This window comes from Akebia trifoliata, chromosome 12, assembly GCF_017979445.1.
Source record: "Akebia trifoliata isolate Shusen 1 chromosome 12, ASM1797944v1, whole genome shotgun sequence".
In the NCBI taxonomy this organism is placed as follows: domain Eukaryota; kingdom Viridiplantae; phylum Streptophyta; class Magnoliopsida; order Ranunculales; family Lardizabalaceae; genus Akebia; species Akebia trifoliata.
In genome coordinates, this window is record NC_141386.1 from 34,768,096 (window position 1) to 34,775,611 (window position 7,516).

Genomic DNA, 7,516 nt, shown 5'->3' on the forward strand with positions numbered 1-7,516 from the left:
TTGCTGTGGAGTGATTCCCTTAAATTCAAAGTACTGTTCGGATTTGTATATCCATCCATGGGGGTCTTCACCAGTGAATTTGGGAAATGATAATTTGAGTTGTGTTTGATTGTGAACTGAGGTTTGTGAGGTGGTTCGGGTCTGAGATGTTTCCCCTTGTGCAAACGGGTTGATTTCGATGGTAGGTTGTGTTTGTGGTATGGTTGGTTGATTTTGTTGTAACCGTAACGCTTGTAATTCGTTGAGAATTTGATCGAAACGGGATTCGTGGCTGGCAAGTATTTCATTGACTTCAGTGCGGAATTCCGCATTCGACTTTCCACGGGTATCCATGGATGAGCCGGCTCTGATACCACTTAATAAATACAAAAGAGAATTACAGATATAAGAATGAGAAAAGAGAGAGAATCAGAGGAGATATTTGGTATAATAATCCATACCTTTATTGAATGAGAACTTGGCCATTTATAGGCCTACAACTGGAAAAGCAAAAAACAACTAATCACTAGAATTCAGGAACCACAATGCTAAGAAAATGGAGTCAAGTACCGAAGACATGAACTCTCAAGCATAACTACCTCCACTAATTAATTCACACTACTTGACATGAACCCTCAAGCATAACTACCTCCACTACCTCCACTAAATAATCAACTAATGGATTGGACTTGGTTTTCATATGACCTGGACAGTATGATCTGGCAAGGCATATGACTTGGCAAGCCACAATGTATACATGTATACGTATCATACACATGAATGCAACTTAATAGTTTCTTCATTTTAATGTCTTACATGTTAAGTTGTATGTAGTTTATGTAATGTTATTTCCATTGTCAGCCTCTCAACATATGTGTAGCAAAATATTGTTGATATTCAATTTCTCACTCCATGTATTAGCTTATTGTATTTTGATGACTTAATAAGTGTGTTTTAATGCCTATTTTATCATTTTCTATAGGATTAATGAAAATTTCCTCGACATTTCTATCATTTCCAAAAATTGTATTCATTTCCATTTCCAGACTAATCGAAATCGAAATTTAATACCATGATTAGAACCAGTTTTTTTCCCTCGGGATGCACAACTGTACATCCCCATAAACATGTGCAGTAGTGTATCCCAAGGAAAAGAATATATGGTTCTATCACATGCCACGTAAGGGGGCATGTGTCATAAAATCATTATTGATATAAAATAGGCCTCTATTTTAACCATCCAAAACTGATATCTCTCCATCCTTATATTTTATAGACTCAATTAACAAAATTAATCACTGCAAGATAATTCTGGTGTACACTCCAGGCCAATGACCCAAAAATAAAAAATAAAAAATGTTTCAACTCAACAGTTAGGAGCTTACGAATCAGGCTGGTTTTCAATGTAGAAAAAGAACCACCACTGTATGGTGCAACTAACATTCATGGAGAAATGTGTGACTGTCAAATGGCCAAAAAATAAAAAAAGCAGACGTTGTGTCAAGTAATCCTAGTCAGTACCTAAAATACAAGTCTCATTAGGGTTGTTCTCTCAAAGCACAAAATTGGCTTTGCACGCAATATAGTTAACATCGTCTACAACAGAACATTCTGATATTTAAAAGAATCGTGATTTTCTAACTAATTTTTTTTCACTCGGTCTGTACGCGGCTGACATGGCAAGTGCACAGATCGATAGATATTTTTCTTCGGGATAGGCAAGGAAATAATCAACGGTTCTGTGCCCTTGCCACATCAGCCGAGTACAGACCGAGTGAAAATTTTCGAGTCAGAAAATCGTTAGCGTATTTAAAATTTCGAACCATTACATATATTTAAGAACCACCACCCCAAACCCAATACCAAGAAAAGTTGCAATGGCAATTCCAAATATGCCTGCAAGAATCCCAGGAACAACCAAAGAACCCCATCCCTTGGCTGTGGCCATCCCACACGCTGTTGTAGGGCCACCAACATTGGCATTTGAAGCCAACAGCAGCAGCTTCTGATCGAAATGTAGTAGCTTTCCAAGTCCAAGGATCACAGCAAGATGGACGGCTATCTGGACAAGAGCAAACATAAAAATACTGTGCGCAGTGTTGATGACATTCCATATGCTGCCATTTGCACCCACCACAGTAAAAAAGACCTGTTGTTCACAAGAAAGTTGCATAAGCCCACTGATCAGATTACCAAAGGAACTCTTTTCAGTTCTCGGTACAAAGATGAAGGCAGAGCAATATGTTGCTTTTAAAATATCTAGTTTGGGCCAACTTCAGTGCGCCTTTTAGGCCAGTATCAAAATCACTACCATTACTTTGAAAAGAAGTATTTTGAGAAATTGTAACACTGATGGTCAAAAGGCACAAACCTCCACAATGGTTTTGTTGTGCGTATGCTGCTAATTTCTTAGGATATGTGTGTCTACCTTTGTTTCTAAAAGTTCAAGGGGGAGGGGACATATTGGGAAGGGGAAAAAAAGGTTAAAGAAGGAAAGTAGCAAGCCCATACAATAATTGCGTTACCCGTAGCATTATGCATAGATGTTTCTGGAGAGTTGAGGTTAAATCCACAAATATGTGTTATTTTGGGTATGCTTCTAATGTCTTTATCACTTGTTAGAATATTTGTACCTAGATTTGTTTCTAAGAGACCAGGGGAAGAGAACACATCAAGAAGGAAAATATCAGGTTAAAAGAAAGAAAGTCGTGAGGTTGAGGTCATGCAACCTTCCATAGAAAGCAAGGTCAAATGAGTAGCACTATTGAAAAGAGCAAACCAGATTAATGCAAATAACCTTTTTTGGAGAGATTCTGCTAAGAAATTTATCTACCTGCATCAGAATCAGAGCCATGGCTTCACCAGCAGGCGCTAGGTAGCCAAATTGTGCTGGTAATATAGTTGCAAATATTACTACAATAGCGGTTACACATGGAAGGATGCCTCCTTTGATTCCTAACAATTTCGTGACATAAGTGGCAATCTTGCAGATACCAAAGGATACAGCTAGAGCGGTAGCAGTTTGTAGCACAGGTAGCTTGTTTCCATGATTAGATTCCATATCCATTAGACCATCTGTCAAAATTTTCAATTTCCATCAGAGGATACATCTTAGAGTTATAGTATTTTACATGAGTCAACTTCTTTGTATGTTCTAATGCCCGAGACCTTGTTAGATTGACAATTTAGATCAGCCTGATACTTTTAAAGTATGTCTTTGAGGCATCAATATTCAAGGAAATACAAATGTACAATTTTGCATAAGAAAAAAAGAAACAAGAGAGAAAATAAATTATTATCTCGAAAATATTTTACAGCATATTATTGACTGAAAAGAGTTATAGAAAAGTGTATAAGGAACAAAGAAGTGGAAAACCAAAATGCGTTATGCATTGCGAACAAAAAGAAAAAAACAAAGCGTACCACTGGTTGATGTTGACGCCTCAGGAGGTATTTTAGATGCCAATGCAAAAAGTGATGTGAAATATAATGCACAAATAACATTGTCTGCAGCTAATCCAGCGGTCAACACTGATGGAGTAACACCAAGAGCCTCCGAAATAGCAACATAATTGACCGCTATAGAAAATCAAGGACAAAGTTAATCAGTACCAAGAATATTTTTTTTCCAATCCATAATCCATACCTAGAACTTGAGAAAAGAAACTCAACATGCATAAACAATCCATATCAGTTTTTTTTTTTTTTTTTTTGACTGATGGGTAAGCTGGACTTGAACCCACGACCTAAAAGTTGTTTTTTGCAATGTGTCAAACCAACTGAGCTATGGGTCTAAGCTTGCACAAACTATCCATCATTTAAACAACATTACTAATAATGATACAATAAAGAAGCAGAAGTGGAACACCCGGTTAAGTATTTTAGCTCAAAAAATTTGCCAACAATTTGGGTACAGTTAAGTTTCTCCAACATGGATTCCATATTCATACTGTGCTATGTTGACATGGGACACCTGGGGTTTTCAAAGGACCTACGTTAACATGAAGTGTGCCTCAAATTTAGTTGTATGTGCGTTGATAATGAAAATTAGATACCGCCTAGTCCTGTCCCTCTCTCCAATTTCTCTTTACCAATCGTTTATCTAAACATCAGTAAGAATAAACTCTAATGATTTTCTCGAGGGAGACTACTGAAAATTGAATGATCTATCTAGCATGAAAATTGTATAATCAATAAATGTCAAAGACAGGTCTTATATTCATTAATGAATCTATAATATAAATAGCATTGAAAAGTCAATCCAAGAGATCCATTTATTAGTAGAAGGTCATACCAAAGCCCATATGCAACAACATTTATTTGAAATTACCTCCACCAATGTGTCTACCCATGAGGGCAGCAGCAATCTTCCAACTGTCTTGACCAAGTGATCGCATGGGCACCATCAGATATGCCACTACCGTTCCAACTATTATAACACGAAAGAATAAGTAAGTTTGAATGTGATTTTTGGCCTGATATATAGTTAGAAAACTGAGATATCTAGAAAGTATTGGTTCATTTTATATGTTATACACCATATGTATACCATCGTGAACATATGGTGAAACTCATTTTAAAGGCCGACCATTCATTTTCTATGCATCTGCTATTTCATAAAACATTCAAAGTGAATTTTGACATTCAGGATTTAGAATGTGGTGTCCATAGCACAACTGGGGGAAGTATAGAAAGGGATGGTTAAAAAAAGGGAATTTTGAGCTTTATGTGACATCTCAAAACTACCGATGGGGAGAAATAAATCTATGGGGAAAAAACAGAAATAATCTATGATAGTAAATTAGTGACCTAAACATTTAAGAGGAAATTTCTTATGAAACATAATCGCATCATGGTTCTTTTACATTGAAAATCGCTTTTTTTTTTCCCTCTTTTATATCAAGTGAATGGAAACTCATCAAAGAAGGATACAAGTGACTCTTAATTGAGAACATGGGCCAAACAACAATAAAATAACCTTAGGCCCACAAAATTTATTACATAATGTCACAAACGGCATGAAGGTTAATTGTCACCGGGTAGCATCCATGGGAGAAACCTAACACGTTAACTGAAAAGGTCTAAGGTTCGGATGACGGTGTCACCACCGATCAAAACCTCAACATAACTCCTCAATTAGAATTACACCCTTCAAGAAATTTGAAAAGGTTATCGAGTACTTCATAAGGTTGATGTTTTGAAGTGTTTCTATAATTGGAAACTTTCTAAACCTAACATAGAGTCCTTGAATCTACTTGTTCTGCTTCATTAGGATGTTAGGGTTCTATGCCACATGTAGCAGGAATGAAGTAATGTGAGAGATACAAAGACATGATAGAACTTGATATCCTTAACAACTAGAAAGTGAAGGTTAAATGAATCCAAATTTCATTGCAACCTTTAACATATAGACTTAAAAGGAAAATGAATAGAATTGATAAGTTTGGGTGTCCAACTCAAAACCAATTGGCAATGAGTGGAGAGGCCCAGGAGCATATAAGGATAGAGACAAGGCAATGAGTGTCCGATGTGGGACTAAACTAAACAAGAGAAGATGCACACAATATCCCAACATTAACAATAACAAGTAATTTTTTTTTTTTTTCGACACATTTTCCATTCTAAATTCGAGAATGGATTAATGGGTCAAATTGGAATCAAATGTAGTATCAATTATGGGGCAGCATTAGTAGAAACTAACAGAAAAGATTCAAACCTAAAGCATGCACTAAGAAAGACCTGATCCAAGCAAGAATGCCAAAAGCAATGTCCCTGTGGACTGTACCACACGACGTAAATCGGCTCTAAACAATAGCAAGGGAACAGCCATGGGGAGAAGATACTCCATTACAACTGAATAAGCCGGAGCTTCGCAAGAAATGATCCCAATATTACTAGCCGCAAGTCCCACCAGAGTGCTCACAAGTGCCCCACTCAATGTGCTCCCAATCTTTGTCTTCTCCGACCTTCAATCACAAATTTCCAAACCCAAAACAAGATTTTTTTCAACCAAAAAAAAAAAAAAAAAAACTAAATTTAGATCGAGAATCTTTCATCAATTGATGAAAAAAAGTAGAGCGAGAAATTACCAGATACCGAAAGCACCGGTGCGCGAAGAGAGCAGTCCATGTTCCCCAGTGATCTTGAGGAGAAATGAGAGGGAAGTTCAACTGAGCTTTGGCCTTAACAGATCGATTGAAGTTAGGAAGATTAGGGTTAGAGACGAGAGGAGAGAGGAGGGTCCTGTTGTTGTGTTTGTAGAAGAATGGTGATTGTTGTGAGATAGTAAAGGTAGTTGGTGTGGTCGTTAAAACAGTTAAGGTTGATCTTTGCAAGATCGTTGATGAAGTGGAACAGCGACCCTTGTAGAGAGTGGACATTGGCAACGACATTACCATCTCTCTCTCTCTCTCTGTCTCTCTCTTTCTCTCTCTCTCTCTCGAGAAAGAGGGAGAGAGAATGTGAAACTAAGAATCTTGAGTATTGATTACAATAAACAACTCCATTTTTGTTTGTTTTGAGTCTTTAGGAGGAATGCCGATTACAGAAGAATCGTGTAATCTGACTAACCCCACGTGGGCAAACTCAATCCAGTAGTCCGACGTGGCAAATTCGAAAATCGTAGATCTGCACTCCTCGGGATACACGACTGTGCTTTTTCATAAAAAATGATCTCGGGAAAACTGTGTATCGCAAGGAACACAAATTTACGATTCCCTATCTTATCATGTCAAGTGGTTGATTGAATGTGCCACGTGGGATAGTCACATTATCTTGACTCATTGCAGAATGCCATATTAATTATCAAGTCATGATAATCTGACTATCCCACTTGACAAACTCAATCACTACCCCGACGTGACAAGTTTGCATTCGAAGGGTTACATCCCTTGAGATACAATTTTTATGGGGAAGTGCAATTGTGTCATCCGAGAAGCATAGATCTATCATTCCCTTACTTTTCATGTCAACGTAGGCAAATTGAATTTGTCTCGTTGGTTAGGCAAATTATCGTGATGGTTAAATAAAAGTTGTGATAATATGACTGGCAATGTGTCATACTCAATGACTCTATGGGGTGACCAATTAGGATATGGTAGATTTGAACGCCTCAGGATACATGATTGCACTTTCTCATTAAAAGTGTATCCCGAGGGAATTGTGTATCTTGAGGCATATAGATCTACGATTTTCAAACATCCATGTTAGGGAGTCATTTGAATATGTCACTTGGCAAGTCATATTATCAGGACTCTTAAAATAAGGTGAATTCATCCTTTAAAAAAGGTAAATTATACTTTGACCCTTCTAGGTGGATATAATTCCATTTTAACCCCTAATATTTTTGCTAATTGGACTTACCTCTTGTTTCACTAAAGAGTTAAGATTGAGATGTTATTTTAGTATTTTACCTTCTTATTTTATATTAAAAGAAATTAGTTTTAAAATAAAAATTAAAAAATCCCCCCTAAGCATTCGTTCACAGGTATATTAAAGGGTAAAATGATTTTTATAAAAGGTATTAAGTTAGGTTGAC

General features: G+C 36.9%; 1 pseudogene across 1 annotated transcript; it reads right to left on the bottom strand.

The window, feature by feature from the left end:
- Positions 1–1,284: 1,284 nt before the first annotated feature.
- On the bottom strand, positions 1,285–6,448 carry LOC147389839 (uncharacterized; annotated as a pseudogene). The gene is made up of 6 exons (XR_015171061.1): positions 6,069–6,448; positions 5,719–5,945; positions 4,310–4,408; positions 3,403–3,558; positions 2,813–3,054; positions 1,285–2,128 (listed from the first exon to the last, which is right to left on the bottom strand). The product of XR_015171061.1 is annotated as an uncharacterized LOC147389839 (transcript).
- Positions 6,449–7,516: the final 1,068 nt, after the last annotated feature.